Below are 12,306 nucleotides of genomic sequence, written 5' to 3'. Positions count from 1 at the left end.
TGCATAATGATCCTTTGATGTCTAACAAAGTAATATAACACATTACTTTCACAATTTTGCTAAAATGATTAAATCTCTCATGCACTGTGCTACTTTTAAGAATATGCAAATATAACCATATGTAAATATAAGAATATGTAAACATTAGAATATATATAAAAATAACCATATGTAAATATAAGAATATGTAAACATAAGAATATGTAAGTATAGCCATATGTAAATATAAGAATATGTAAACATAAGAATATATATAAATATAGCCATATGTAAATATACGCAAACATAAGCAAGGTCCCACGAGCCACGATACAGTGTTATATACAGTATATGCAGTTTATTTCTGTGTGAAATGGATTTTTCTTTTTATTGCCTTTTACATTTATTTTGCAATGCACATCAGTTCTCATCATACTGTATTCATTTAAAACAACGATAGCTTCAGTGATGTGCAGCTGAAACATATTAGAGGCTAAGAAAGTATGTCTGGGGATCTGGCTTAGAGCAGCCCCAAAACGTAATTAATTATAGGGTAATTATCTGCACTTAAAGAGCCTCATATGGTATGCAGACTACAGGCAACTTTGTATTTCTGAAGTAGACATGTGAGCCAGAAACTTGGAGTAGTTTACCAAGTGAGAGATTTCATCTTGTTATTGACTTTACTTTCTTGCTAGTCAGAAAGTATCATGTTTCATCTCTAATTCCTAAAAATGACAAAGGTTGTAATTGAAACAATGAAATAATTGAAAATGTGGTCGGCATAAATAAGAGTATGAGTGTGACTGTTGTGTGGCTTTCCCACAGCAAGCACAAAGCCAAAGTGCAGGAATTCATCTCAGCTCAATATGGACCACATTTCTTTGTGAGATTTTGCAAGATTTTAAGTATGAGCCACAAATAAAGTCGCACCAAATGAATTAAACTTACTCAAAGACAAACATTCACTGTTATGGAAATTGATGGTAAGAGTGTGAGCATATTTACTGATTTCATGACAGTTGTAAGAAGGAGAAAAGGCAACTAAACTTTAGGCTGTTGTAACTACTTCAGCCCTACACACATTTTCTTTCACTGAAACCAAATATTCCTCAATGGATTTACTGGATTTAGTGCCCTTCTGTTGGAGCCAGTTTGCTCTTCAGAAAACTCTGAACTGAACTTATAATTGTTCCCATATGTGCTAAAGTGCTTCATAGTCAGTATGGTTGTATTTTAAATAATTTTCTCTAAGAAATCAACCCTTCACTGGTGTTTACTGGAGGGGATTATCCCTAAGAAGAGTGCTAGGAGAGTCTCATGTTCCCTCTGGCTGTCACAGAAGGCTTTTGGTATGTTTGTATGAGTGTATTATTCTGTGAGAGATAGAACATTTTTACAATTCAGAGGAGACAGGGTGTACCTCTGGAGTTATGGTACCTGTCACTGGCTTAATAACAATTTGAGTATAAGGTCTCAGTTTTCTGTCTGTTCCAATTTGATTTGAACAAGAAGACATCTCATACACAAGAAAACCTTGTTCATTCTGTGCAGATATTCCAAATAGATAAGTATCTTAATGTTTCCACAGTGCCAGATTTGTATCTTTTACAATTTGCTCTTGGAATACATATTCAGTTCAGTTGCATGCTATGAGAAATGTGTGGAGGGAAATGTGACTTCTCTGTGTTTCTCGTTTATTCACTGCAAAGGTACTTTAACATACTCGATGCAGTCATGTAAAACAAGTTATTTGCCAATATTTTGCAATTCAGCATCATTTTTGAAGTATTTTAACACATCTTCCCTGCATTCGTGAAATGTCTCATTGGTCCCTGGATATCTATTTAATCCAGACAGGTTGCTTTTTTTTTATATTAGTCCTGGGCACATTTCAGCTCCAAGCTCATCAACCAAAGCATTTTCAAGTCTTGGAAGGGTGCCACTCTTTTTTTTAAATAGCTGGCATCTCGAGGCAGCTCAGTAACTGCCTTATTTATAGTCTAGAAACCAGTAATATAAAGTGCCTGCTTACTCTTTTTGAAGATAAGTCACAAACCTGCGATGTCAAAATCGTAGAAGGAAAAGCAGTCTGACCTTACAAAGGCAGCTTCTAAATGCATTCACTTTTCAGGCCTTTCACATACCTAATATGCTTTTCACAATTATTTTGATTCATGCCTGTTATATATATATAACGTATATTTATATCTAATATACGCTTCCTCCACTGAACTGAGGCAAGTGCTGTCCACCTGAATGCAAGTTCCAAAGAACCAATCAATCAATCAATCAATAAAACAGACAAACCATGTTTAGATGGTAAGACTGTTTAGATCTTAATTGTTATTAGGCATGTTATTTTTTGTCAGAACATGTCATATGAAACCAAATTTTTTGCTTTCCAATGCAGCTTATACAACTTTTATACTCAGTTCTTTGGAAATACGGCCTTAACCAAACGTCAATCTTACGTGATTTGACAAACATGTTTATGGCAGCTGTTTCTTACATAAACTCTTTACTGATAGAAGTATAACAGCACACTTTAAGTTCATGTGCAACCTTTTTAGGAATTCCACAAATGTGCTTTGCCCCCACAGTGCATGTAGGACTGTACTGTCGACCAAAACAATCTCAATATGCATATATATAGTTAGCACTTTGTTAGATATACTTAGTCAGTGTTTGTATGTGTATTTAGATATGCAAAGGATTAATAGTTAATAAAAAGGATAATAGTTGTTATTTTCTTTATTAGCAAGTATGGTCTCATTATTGTGATGTAATACTGAGCTACTCCTTCCGCTAATTGTCATTCCAGTCATTCCCTCTAGGTGTCACATGCATGCTCTGTGTTAGCCTAGTTTTTCTCCAGCCCTGCTTCGGTGCCTTACTGTCTGATGTATAAAAAATGGACTTGTTCAACACTGAGACAGCCTGACTGTGCAGAGTAAAAGAAAGCCATAGCATCGATCAGAGATGGATGAGCCGCACTGGTAACAGAAGAAACACCCTGCTGTGTCTAATGACCTTTTCCACCATGGAGAGCGAATCCCCAGAGTTGCGCAGGCGTCTCTAACAAGTGGAAGTGTAATTAAGGGTCTGCTCATTCCACATCCTTCCCTGCACCTGTGAAAAACGAAGATCTAATGACTGCGGTGGAGACAGGCAGCAGCTGGGGGGTTAAACGATGCGGTGCTCTAGATCTCCAGGCCAAGACCAGTCTGTATGGCATCCATCCACAGTGCTTAGCAAAGACACAATCACAGATACGGGGGATGATTCTGCTTGCATTTATATTTATATTCTGTTATATTTTCTTATATGTTTCATTTTCTGGGCACGTTGGTGCAATCTCTGGGAAGGTCCTCAGACAGTAACTGAGGTGTTTCCTAATGTCCAGAGCCCCTATCATGGGCAGAGGTCCTTTGGAAGACTGCATAATACAGCTACTCAGATGTGCATTTGTGTTTACAACGGAGACGGAAAAAGAGAAATAAGAAGTGAGAGAGAGAGATAGAAGGAGAAAAGCAAGGAAAGGAAAAAATGAGGACGAGAACAAGTGGCAACATAGGACTCTTTTCTTGCCCAGCAGCACAGCTACGTGTTTCGATCTGTCGTCCCACCTGCAGTTCTGGGGCTAGTTCGACTGTTGCCTCTTTAGCGCTCCTGCGTGTGTCTGGATAAAAGAAAGCTCGACAGCTTTATTAGTAGTCTTCTCTTGCCGTCTACCTGCCCCGGAAAAGCAGCCTGTAGACCCACGCCAGCCACCGGTAACCCGAAGAGCCTCATCATTCATCGAGGCTGCACTATGCCCTCTGTCTTGCTGTCTTTTTCTCCGACACTCACCTGCTCTCTCTGTCTCTCCATTTTCACATAAAACTGCGCTGTAGTAAGTTGATCTCGTTTATTCTACATCCCGTTCTGTGTGCGTTAATTTGTGGGGTGAGGCGAGGCTTTAGTTATTTCTGTGCATCTGAACCAGTGTGTTGTTTGAGTTTTTGTCTCTGGGAGCTCAGGACCACATGGTATTGTATCTCTTGTGTTTGTACACTTGCCCAAATTCAGTAGCAAAAGGAAAGTACTACTATTGCAGGAATGATATAAAGGAGATCAAGAGGAGAGGCCATAGAACAAATCTGCTGAAAGAGTCAATCACTCAGCATAATCCATTTCAACAGGCTCCTTTGCTAATTCAAGCCCCTGAATCTCGATTCAAAGCTGAATGAAACAAAAGGGTGTGTGTGTGTGTGTGTGTATGTGTGTGTGTCTGTGTGTGTCTGAATGTCTGTCCATTAAATCAATGTCTGATTTGACCACAAAGCAGATCTATCTCCCAAGGCTATGTTTAAAGTGTAGTTGGTTGTAGCATAGCACATCCACACATGCAGTGGCATACCTTGGGCAGTGTGAGTAGCTTACATTCACCCCAGTCCATATAAGCGTTGATCCCCGGTTTTTGTCTTAGTTCTGGTTCCAGAGATTTGAGCCCTGGTTTTTGTCTTAGTTCTGGTTCCAGAGATTTGAGCCCTGGTTTTTGTCTTAGTTCTGGTTCCTGAGATTTGAGCCCCGGTTTTTGTCTTAGTTCTGGTTCCAGAGATTTGAGCCCCGGTTTTTGTCTTAGTTCTGGTTCCTGAGATTTGAGCCCCGGTTTTTGTCTTAGTTCTGGTTCCAGAGATTTGAGCCCTGGTTTTTGTCTTAGTTCTGGTTCCAGAGATTTGAGCCCCGGTTTTTGTCTTAGTTCTGGTTCCAGAGATTTGAGCCCCGGTTTTTGTCTTAGTTCTGGTTCCAGAGATTTGAGCCCCGGTTTTTGTCTTAGTTCTGGTTCCTGAGATTTGAGCCCCGGTTTTTGTCTTAGTTCTGGTTCCAAAGATTTGAGCCCCGGTTTTTGTCTTAGTTCTGGTTCCAGAGATTTGAGCCCCGGTTTTTGTCTTAGTTCTGGTTCCTGAGATTTGAGCCCCGGTTTTTGTCTTAGTTGTGGTTCCTGAGATGAATGTTCCTTTTATGTCTTTCCTACATGATTATTCTCTCAATCATTCACTGTCACAATGCGCTCGGCACCTATAAGGTGAGGGCACGCCCGCACACATGCCCACACACACACACACACACACACACACACACACACACACACACACACACACACACACACAGCACATGCCCTGCTCCCAGTCACCTGATTACTGATCCTCTACACCTGTTTCTAGTTTATTTGCCTCTCTATTTAAGCCCGCAGGTTCCTTCCTGTAGCGTTGCTCGCTGGTCCTCGCCGCCGTGTGCTACGAAAACCCCTGCAGATTCAGCGCCAGAACAGACTCTGTGTTTTTGTTTTCTTTTTCTTTTTCCCTCGCTGTTGTGCTTTTGTTGCTATAATGGACAATAAAAATTCTCCACAACCACACACGCCTCTCACTCCCTCTTTGCTACCATCACGGCCATTATCAAACACACACTAATTACTAATTACCTTTCACTTTCATATTTTAATTTTCTTTGCTCTTACCTCTGAATTAATGCGCGTATGTAACGGGACATTTTGGCTAGGTCTAGACAAAGGAACGTGAATATATGCAGATATTTAAGGATATTTGTATACATAATCTTAAACTAAACGATGAGGCTGTATCAAATGTTTGCACATAACCATGCATCCCTATTATTTTTATAATTTCTCTATAAAAGTGTCTACAAAACACATGCACAACATTTTACAGTAGTTCTTCATAATGCATGCATTGTTAAATCCACATTCATGATGGGTTTTACATCATACTAATATGTATGTCAATTTAGTCAGGGAGAGTTTTCAAGATCTACATATACTGTTCAATCAAAATCACCACATTTGAACAACCTGACTTTGCCCCTTTAATTGCGATGCAATTTAATGTAAATGGTCGTCTGACTGAAACGCATATTACGTAGGCGTCCCAAATAAAATGTGGCCTCCTCCCGTTCTGTGGATCCTCTTACACAAATGGAATAACAAATGAATAGGAGACTTTTGATTGAAAACTATAAAATATAAATATTTCATGAATTTCGAACATTCACAAATTTATGCAACTGCCAAAATGTCTGATATTATCTAGTGGAAGCTTCTAGAACTGAACTTTGACCTGTGAGTTGTTAAGAATTCCATCGGCGCTTGTCAGAGGTTGAAGGGAACAGGGTTAGGAAAGACACAGGCACTGTAGGCAGAGAGGCTCGATGGCAGCGGGTAGCGCTCTTCAGAAGCACGTCCCCTGTGCTACGAGGAGCACAGATCAAGGTGCCAGACAGATGATTGATAACAGTTTGTTTTCCACAGCAAAGTTCTTCTTTTATGCAAAGAATAACTGCTCTAATAACTAACATTATGTCTTTCACCTTCTGAAAAGAGCAGTGACATCATCCTCTCGTGATTCTGACTCACGCCTTTTGAAAACAGCTGAAAATAGACACGTCCAGTGTTTACCATCAAAGAGGCACAGCCATCATTCTGATTTTCCTCCACTCCTCTCCACTTGTTCGTCCACACACTCTTCCCTTCTAGCCCACTTTTGCCATGTCTCATATATGGCGCGAGTCTTGTTTTGGAGTTAGCACGTGTCTGGAGTGAGTCCTGTTTTAGAGTCATCGCATCTATGGAGCGAGTATTATTCGGAGTGCGTGGATGGAGTGAGTCAGTGAGAGTTATGCAGGCCCTCTGCCATTGCCTCACTGAGGCCCAACCTCTGGTCACCTCAACCCACACAGCCATCACGTAACAGCTACCTTCTCTCTCAGCAGCTTGCTCACTCTCTCACTCGCTTATTCACTCACTCACCCACTTATTCACTCACTCATTCAGTTACTCACTCACTCACTCACTCACTCACCCACTTATTCACTCACTCATTCAGTTACTCACTCACTCACTCACTCACTCATTCAGTTACTTACTCACTCACTCACTCACTCATTCACTCACTCACCCACTCATTCAGTTACTCACTCACTCACTCACTCACTCATTCACTCACTCACTCACCCACTCATCCTCTCACTCACTCATCCTCTCACTCACTCACTCACTCACTCATCCTCTCACTCACTCACTCACTCACTCACTCACTCACCCACTCATCCTCTCACTCACTCATCCTCTCACTCACTCACTCACTCACCCACTCATCCTCTCACCCACTCATCCTCTCACTCACTCATCCTCTCACTCACTCACTCACCCACTCATCCTCTCACTCACTCATCCTCTCACTCACTCACTCACTCACTCACTCACCCACTCATCCTCTCACTCACTGAGCTTTGACCACACATAAACACACTTGCAGCATGCTTTCACCTGAAATCACTAGTGTCAAAATACCTGCCGTGATCATTTGCCTCCACTCCAGCGTTCCTCTTCTTGATAAGCTTTTTCTAGCTGGGCTATAATGGCATCACAGTGGAAGGTGTCTGTTGTCACTGAGGAAGGCACACCTAATAAGGCCAAGTGTGACATTTTCAACATGACCTATATAATAGAACAGTTCAGGTCTTTTGTTGTGAGGAAGCGGTAAAGTCTTCTTCGTCATTTCTGCATTTCCCTGCCTTCTGTCCTTGTATTTGTATGGATTTTTTGTTTGTTTGTTTCATTTGCATTTGATTAGTTTTCGCCCCCCATCGCATCTCTTTGTCAGGCTTGCCTGGTTCTGTGTGTCTGCAGTGTCACTGAGTCCCTGAGGGGAGCTGTGAAACCGGCTCTGATGTGAACAACGCACATTTTTTTCCTCTGGTTTCCACCGAGGCTTCTGGGCCATGGTAATATCACGCAGCTCAGGCAGCTGCCATTAGGGGCGGAGCCGGAAGTGGAATTCAAATCAGCATGCTTACTGTTTCGCACCTGCCAAGTAACGCCGTCATAGACATGTCCACTCTGCGGTGTGGGATACAACAAAAGATTAGTTAATTACCAGCTGTCTCTCTGTGGTTAGCGCATGTACGTCCAATGAATGAAATGACCCGTGTGTTGTCAGCAAGCAGTTGAGGTGCACGCGGTGGGGTGTTCTCTCACAAACAGGGTGCCTGCTGATGCAGGATGGAGACTAAGGATAGCGCATCTTTGAAATGCAGAGCTTCTTTCTCTTCCTTCCTCTTCCTCCGCCATCCTCCTTCAGGTATTCAGCCAGTTTCCATGCACCCATATTAAGCGCTTAGTCACTGAGTGGTTGTGCGTGGGTGCCTCGTGCTTCACTGGCCTGTTTTCCTGTGTGTTCTAGGGCTTAATGGGAGATTTGTGTAAATACAATCAGGACAGTTTGACTTTGCTATTATAAAACCAAAGATAAATAACAGCAGAAATACTAGAGCTGAAACTTTGTGGTCAAACCTGATGTCTACTTGCTCAAATCCAGAAGGAATTCACACGGTTTTATTAATATTGCGTGTTCCAGGATCCTTGATCCCTCCCAACCACTCACCTCTCACAAGGCATTCAGTTTAAACGTGGAGAGTGCGTAAGGAACAGGCTTAAGTAGCTCACATGCTAATTAGAACCTACTGCAGTCATTTCTTCACAGCTTTGATCTTTAAGGAAATTTGTCTCTGTTGAGAGGCAGCCCATTAAGACTGTCACAAAGATTTGCCATCTTCATTAGAAACATGGCTGCAAGCCAGCATAATTAGACTCCAGCTCCATGGCTTTCATCTTGGCTGTAATTCGGGGATATCTGCAGGAAGATATTGCAGTGCTAAACAGTGAATGCTAGTGTGCTAATTGTGAAAGTGTGACCTTTCTTTCTGTTCTGTTACAGAATGTCATGGCTTGAATCTGATTATTTACTTCAATTACCTATCGTAAGCCTTCTGACTGTAATATATGGGTGTGCAGATGTAATGATCAGGCTTATGAATATGAGGATATATTTAATATGGTTATGTTTATAAAACAGCTTATAAGATGGGCATATGTTTCTGTTCTCGTTCAAGCAAGTTTCTGAATCGTTATTATTGTAGTGACCGTTGTCGGCCAGAGGAGAATAGCCCCCCCCCCCCCCGAGTCTTGCTTCCTCTCCAGGTTTCTTCCTCGTGCTCTAGGGAGTTTTTCCTCGCCACTGTCACCCTTGGCTTGCTCACTGGGGGCTTGGACTTGGACTTGGACCGCTTAGTAACAACATCTGTTGTAAAAAGCGCTATATAAATACATATTGATTTCATTTGGATTTGATATGACACCTAGATTTTCTCAGAAGTTCATAGTGGAAATATATACCATTCTAACACTTTAAGAAAATACATTTCTGCTTAGCATTTCTATAGCATAATGGACTGTGGCAGTGTGCAAGATTAGGCTGGTGAATCCAGGTAGATGTCTCAATATCACTGTATAGAAAGAACTGCTCCCTCAGGTAGCCTGGAATGAAAACACTTAATCACACTTGAGACTCTTCAGCAGGACAGCAACACCAGCTCACGTAGCCAGATGGGTTTTTCAGGCTATGATCTCTACTGAGCCACAGGTTTAACAAGGTTATTAAAGCTCCAAGGTGACTGCATAGGTAAAGAACGCACATCTTGAGAGTTTTAGCACATGAACAATCTAGATAGCCTGTTGTTCCAAATGGGCCAATGGAAGTGAACCAGTTGAATTCCCTGTTGGAAATAAATTAACTTGGCCAGAAACTGCTGAATTTGAACTTTTAGTTCAGGATCTGCTGAATTTCAGTGACCTCTTGAACATTTCCATTGCTGAGAAGTACCTTGGCGATAAGGTAATGCCCCCAGAAACCCTGACTCCATCAAGCTGGGCTACTGATAACACTAGAGGCTGGTTTTGGAGCAGATTAAGATAGAGAAATTTGGCCCTTCGTATTTAATCTCACCTCCTGCCTGTGGAGGACAGTAAGGCCTCATATTATGCTGGCCGTCAGGGCACACTGGTCCTCTGTCTGCACACCCCAGCTGCACCCACGTGGCTGTATGCATGTCTCAATGTTGAGCTGGAGAAACATTTCAGGGGGTGATAAACATGGTTCTCTTTCTTCGGAAATCATGCTTTCGTAAGATCAAACTTAATAGAGAGTCTCCTCTTATAGGGTACAGATGTACTGTTTCTGCAGTGTAAATACCAAGAGTAAAGTGCACACTAAAAGCATGAAGTCCCAGCTGTAAGACGGAACACATGTCATACTGTGAATACAAGAGACACTGAACAGCAATCAAAATGCAAAATGAATATATTGCCATAAATTATTCAGACAGTGGCATATCTTCTCCACTGATGTTGAGAACTAAATACAATATTTAGGGAAAGACATGAATATTGCTCATCACTTGGATTTTGACTTTACATCAGCTACACTACAGCTCTCCTATGATCTGAACATTTGCCGAGACTCCTCAGTCTCAACCTAGTCCTAAATGGTTGTGCACTGAGAAAATTAAACCCCCTTTAGCATTCTTGTCTACCTGGGGTTTTTTTGTTTTTGTTTTTTTTGTAAATTTTTGAAACTGGCTCAGTGATGAGAGAAGAGAGAGTGAAAGTGTGTGTGTGTGTGTGTGTGTGTGTGTGTGTGTGTGTGTGTGTGTGTGTGTGTGTGTGTGTGTGTGTGTGTGATTGTGTGTGTGTGTGTGTGTGTGTGATTGTGTGTGTGTGTGTGTGTGTGTGTGTGTGTGATTGTGTGTGTGTGTGTGTGTGTGTGTGTGTGTGATTGTGTGTGTGTGTGTGTGTGTGATTGTGTGTGTGTGTGTGTGTGTGTGTGTGTGATTGTGTGTGTGTGTGTGTGAGAGAGAGAGAGAGAGAGAGAGAGAGAAAGAAAGAAAGAAAGAGCACAAATAGATTTTCTGGGTTTGACATTTCTTTGCTCTAAAACTGGATTTTTTCCTCCATAGTTCCCACACTCCCAGCAGTTCCACCCCTCCAGTCATGATGGGTCCTTAAGGAGTCTCTGTCAGAGCCTTATGAAACATCACGTGCTTCCACGTCATGAGGCCGAGCCTTGAAGCATATCACAGTGTGTTTCTGCAAGTTAATATAGCTTATAAATATTTTAGATGTGCTGTGCTCGCCAGTGTTAAAACTCTGAGAATAACTCTTGTTGTAAACTCTTTCAGTAAGCATGAAGAAGTAGCTGCTTTATAGATTTATGTCATCACATATTCCCAGGAATGTTTATGGACATATTTAGTAGTGAAGTAATTGTGGGAAAGCCTGGGGATCCCTGACATTTAGCTGCATATTTGCGATGTATGAGGTAAGATTTAAGGCCCTTAGCACTGCTCTATGACAGTAGTGAATGCTATTGGCCCTGTGCTATTGTTATCAGACATTAAGGAAGCCCAGGAAACTGGTTGTGAAGGCTAAAGGTTTTTCTTGTTAAAACAGGTTCTTTCAGAACTTTATGACCCCTGCAAGAAGCATTGTTTTTCAAGCATGCAAAATGTACAATATTTAAAAAATAAAGAATTTCCCTGCAAAGTTTTCACTTCAGGAGCTTAGAATGGCAGGAAGGGGGATTTTATTTGCAAGGGTTCTAATCGATACAGCCTGCTGAAACAAGCACAAGTGAGTACTTGTGCTTTAAAAAAAAATCTTTCTTTTTACACCCTCTCCTTGCGCCACTGTATTTCTTATTCACACAATGCTTAAGCTGAAACAGCATAATGGGCCTTTTGATAAGGCAGCATTAGTCCGAACTGAAGCTCTTTTGGCCTCTAAATAAGTGGTATTAGTACAGAATTAAATCGGAAGCCACATATTATTAGACATGAACCTGGTTGTTCATTATGAACACCTGCCACTCGAGTATTCCAAAGGACAGCACACTGCTTTGCCAACCTGCCCCATGTTTCTAGCATGCAAAGGTCCTTTGGCCTCTCGTGACCATGACTGACAGGAGCAGGTTAACATCAAGTCATTTAGGAAAGAACAGCAGCCAAACATAATAACAGTTTTTAGTATCAACATTTTTCAGCTTTTGTTCAAAAACATATTTTGTATTATTGCCCACACTGAACAGGATTAGTGGAATTAATGGAAACTTATAAATGTTGTGGGCACCAAGGACTTCAGTGGCAAAAAACATTAGGGGATCATTTTTCTGCTTTTCCAGTAAGCTTTCTGCTTTTTTGAATGGCAGTTTTAGCAAAGTCAAGACTTTAATAGTCATTTTCCCGTAACTTTATAATTCATCCAAGAGGCTAGCATCTGAGATACTACTTAAGAGTACAATTTCACTCTCAAACATCATTTATTTTTTAGTATTGTTTGATCTGTTGTTGCTTTGACTCTGACACACCTCTGCATGAGTCATGGGTTTGGGTTTGGGTGTTTGTGGGGTATAAGCACATGTGTGCCCTCAC

The sequence above is a fragment of the Electrophorus electricus genome, chromosome 9, assembly GCF_041902795.1.
Source record: "Electrophorus electricus isolate QZ-2024a chromosome 9, ASM4190279v1, whole genome shotgun sequence".
In the NCBI taxonomy this organism is placed as follows: Eukaryota; Metazoa; Chordata; class Actinopteri; order Gymnotiformes; family Gymnotidae; genus Electrophorus; species Electrophorus electricus.
Note: the sequence above shows the minus strand (reverse complement) of the source record.